Raw genomic sequence first — 4,727 nt, forward strand, 5'->3', positions numbered from 1 at the left:
TGAGGCAAACTGGAAGGGGGGTTTGGTGATTTGGTGTTCAAATAATGGAGTAGAAATGGTTGTAATGACAAGGCACGCTTACGCCGCGAGCATTATGCACAGAGGATGAGGTTGTTAATGTGGACTGCCTCGATTTCCGACAGCAATTTAAACGCTAATGGGGAGCGCTTTTCTGCTAAACAAATAAACGCCCCGCTCTTAGAACAAGGAGTTTGTTTACTGTTTGTACGCTGATGCCGGATCAACCCCAAAAAACCCACGACGGATTCATTGCACCGGTGTCAGCGTCACGTTCTGCTCGTCATTCAGTGAGACATCAGAAGAGTTTGCGCGCTGGGTGAAAGCTGCTTTAATCAAATGAGTTGATGCAGTTGAGAATGGGCCTTGACCTTTATCCAAAAAAAAGCCTGCATTTCTCATTTGGTGTGTATCTATCTTTTCTCCACTCCTCTGCAAAGTTGTAGCGGTAAACACCCAAATGTGTCAGTCACCCCTCCTCTTAGCTATATCACACAAAGGACCCAGTGTTTTCCACAGCAAACAGCCAAAGGGTTACTATTTGAATGCAACCTCACTATCATATGACTGTCATTCGGCTGCACCCCCTCCCCAGTCCTTCATGCTGTTGTTTTGCAGCAAATCAAATTACCACACAAAACCTATCTTTGAATACGACTAATTAGAGCACTTTTTGGTCCATCTTAGCAGCGTTGGCTTTACTTTCCTGCCTGACCTGAGGTCAGTTTGCTCTGTTGTTGAACCGCTGGACTCTAAGACCTGCAACCCAAATCGATAGTCTTAAGGGAATTTACAGTATCTGACTACATGGCCTCTGCACTTGGGGGATTGGAGAAGTACAAAGGAAATGCAACCCTACATGTTTTTTTATACAGTATTGATCTCTGCATCCAGAGCATTAAACTAGTGTATTACAAAACAGTGTTAAATGTGTGATGCTCTTTTGTAAGTTCTGACGTAAAAAGCTTAACCGAAGAACAAAATCTAACACATAGGTAGATGGTCTAAAACACCAGTTGTATTGTGTAAGAGAAATTGCCAAATGTGTTGGTTTAATTTTATTTTGGAGCAAAACATTTGGACTTGTGTGATCATCTTTAAACCAAATATTACTTTATGCTCTCTTTCCGACTCTCTCTGACTTTCTCTTCGTCTCATCTGTTTATGTAGAAAAGGTGCTTTCAACCCTCAGCACATCGGTGGCTCTGTGGCTGATGCTGTCACTTGCTAATGTCACCGGCAATGATGTGAGGCTGGTTTTCCTTGAAACGGCGTCACAGAACCAGGACTCAATCATTTCATTTAAGCAAAACAAAGTGCGACAGCGACAACTGTGAACCAGCCAAGAGAGAGGAGCGGCGGCGCTTTCGTCTGCAAATCACTCCGCTAACACCTTTGAAGTGGTGACATGCCTCTGGAAAATATAGCGAGAAGCTCTCGGTTGTGCCGGATGAAAGGGGAGTCAGCTTTTCGTCAACTTTTGACCTCTACACGGGAGAGATGCGTCGGGGTTTGGGCCAGCTGCAGCTCCAGACGCCGCTGCACTGTTTGATAAACGACAGTGAGAGTTTTCTCCCATTGAATTGAGCTGAACTGCGGAGAAAGGGAAAAATAAACTGAGTTCAAATAAACTCAAATGAACTAACCTAAACTCAAACAGGACTGAATCACATTAAGACAAAAATCCATTTCATGGGGAATGAGTTGTTCACCTGGACTGGGTTGCAGGGGTTAGGTACAGAGCGCGAAGGGTTTGTCTTGCTCAAATACACTTTGGCACAGTTGATTATGGGCATATGGACCCAGATATTGCATGTTAAGGACTGTTATCTTCTGGTTCAGATGAACACATAAGAAGGTACAGTACTCAGTACAGGAACTTGATTTTCCCAAAAATCTAATGTAATTCACAAAAACACTGGTTAACCCCCAGACAACTGTCAGTAGTGGTCAGTTTGGACTGCAGCTCATCTGAAACAGTCTGTGTGGGTTAGGACGTGACGCAGCACTAAGCTGCAGATCTATGGCCAATATCATCAACCAATCAGAGCATCCACCTTAAGAAGAGAGCCGGTGCTGGTGGAGCATTGGTGGAGCATTGGTGGAGCTGGTGGAGCATTGGTGAATCATCGACTTCCATGGGTTGCAGTGTATCCAGAACGCGGCGCAGACGTGACCAATGGAAAATGGGGGGTTAGTGTGGAAGGATCCTCTAAGCCTTCTTTAAGACATTTTACTTGGCTTTTTCAAATTAAAATGACTAAATTGTAAATCCAACACTAAGGATTGTTGGGCAAACTGTGGCTGAATGTCAGCACGCTTGGCTGTGCTCTGGCACAGGAGAACCAAAATTAGGACTTTTTTGGAATGATTTTTGGCTGACAATCAGCTCCAGTTAACAGCAATTGGGTCAGCTTGGGCCAGTGACAGGACCTGGACTCAAACTAGAACATTGTGCTGAAAACCCAAAAAATGGAAGATGTGATATTAGCCTTGTAAAGAGGCATTTTGGATTTATGCCAATGTTGAGCCAAAATAGTTTGTCTACCTGAAAAATACACATGTGAAATTTGAATTTTGGCATGTAAGCAAAATACCTAGACAAATAAAAGCATAATGCATTCGGGCAGTAGGACAAAGACTACATAAACGATTACCCCTGACAGAGTAACATTTAGCATTTGCATAGATTCCCTGTGAGCATTGTTTTCCGACACACCGCCCTCCTCATTGAATTCTTCTTCAAACCTCTGAATCTAGTGCTCGCTAATCCCTAACACTGATCGCTGATGCGCTGGGCGTGCTGTCAATATTGGCCCATTCGCTGTGAGTGAGCAAATCTCCCCTTGACATGGCCAGCCATGCGAGTAATAGCTAGGATTAAGATAGGAAGGTACACACATGAATATACAAAACCCAGTGTGGTGCGGGTAGATCTGAGGCAGCAGCCGGGGGGGGAAATCACTGAGGCATCAGATGTGTGGCGTGCATAGAAACGAGATTGACTGGGAGCTCGGACATGAAAAGACTCATTCATTGTCGGTGACCCTGATGACGAATGATGCTTTCACATTCAAAGCCATTATGAATCTATCAAGGCAATTTGGACCGTTGTACAGTTTCATGTGAACAAAGGATATGAAAATCCTGCAGCTTGATTATGTTTTTTTTTAACACAGATGGAGTTGGTGTGCGCAGCTGTAGGTGCTAAATTCAAATAATTCAAATATGTGCTGCAAACAGCATCAGGACCGTCACTATAGCTACCCCTGCCGTGGCTCCCTACAGAGAAGGCGTGTTGTTCCCCTTAAATCACACATACTTTATTATTATTCCAAACACTCTATGTTCTTTGCATCATCTTCTAGTCCAGTTTCAACCCAAGTTCTCCCTGAACATGGAAGCATGACACAAACACTGTGACCCACAAGGAAGTTATAAATGGAGGGTGTACACACACGCAAAGATACACCAACAGATGCACACAAACATCCACACACACACCGCTAAAGACTCCCGTCAAACAGCTTATTTATAACTGAAAACAACTTTTTTGTGGCCCCATTTCGCCATCCCTACCTTATCATTTTCTGTGTCACGGACCAAATACGTGAGTGAATTCACGCACTAATTGGACGTCTGACACGGGGCATTGTTCTGTGGCATAATGTGACAAGCTCTTACAAAACCTTGCTTTCAGTGGCCTTCAGAAGAGGCCAGACTGAGACAGAACTAAATGGAACAGCGAATCATAACCCACATTTTCATCCGACACTGACGTGACGTTACCTAACAGGCGGGAGGGGAGATAGCGGGCGAGAAGGAGAGCGACTCTGGGAAACCTGACAGGGATTAGGCCCTATTTGTTTCACTTTTTTGGACTACTCCTCCCTGCCTCCTTGCAGGAGAGTATGTGCAAACGGGTATTTCCGTCTCCCACTCGTCGTCGCCTAATTGGCACTTAACAGCTGCCCCTCGTGGCCTTCTCACTGGCTGTGTTTCCGCTCACTCTTCCCAGGGTAGGAAGCAGCAGCACCACATCAAACATCACCCAGCTAAGAGGACACTTTCTCTTGCACCCTTTGCTCCCTTCACTCCCCCCACCCCCTTTTCCGTTCCCTTCCCTTGCAGCTATCTCGCGCAGGAAGCCGTTTGTACCCCAGACAGCCCCGAGTGCTCATTATCGCTTTTCTCCGTCTCCCTGTCGCTCCGGAACCCACCCCCCTTCCTCGCCCCACCTCCACCTCTATCCTAACCCACTGCTCTCCCCCCTATGGAAGAACAGCGTAAAGAAGACGTCAGGATATTGAAGATGTTCTGCATCCGGGCTCAGAGCCAAAAGAGACAGTGCACACGCCAGACATATGGCCACGTTTTCAAAATCTTATCTTTATTTAACCGGGCCCATCAATCACCAGCAAATTCCCTTTTCCTTGCTGATGGCCAAGCAAACAGCATGCTCGAGGACAGATGTTGGAGGAGCATTTGTACATGCATATTTCCTCTAAACACAAAGGTTATCATCATATTCCACTGAAGCCATTTAAACTGAAAAAGTTCCATATTTGTGGAAATGTTATGGTCAGACACATCAGAGCATGTGGATGTCATATTATGCCAAATGAGACAAAACGAAGCAAAGCAGCTCAAGGTCCCTCTGTTGCTGGAGACTGTGGCGGGGGGCGGGGGGGGGGGGGGGGGGGGGGGGG

This window comes from Etheostoma cragini, chromosome 24 (assembly GCF_013103735.1).
Source record: "Etheostoma cragini isolate CJK2018 chromosome 24, CSU_Ecrag_1.0, whole genome shotgun sequence".
Lineage (NCBI taxonomy): Eukaryota > Metazoa > Chordata > Actinopteri > Perciformes > Percidae > Etheostoma > Etheostoma cragini.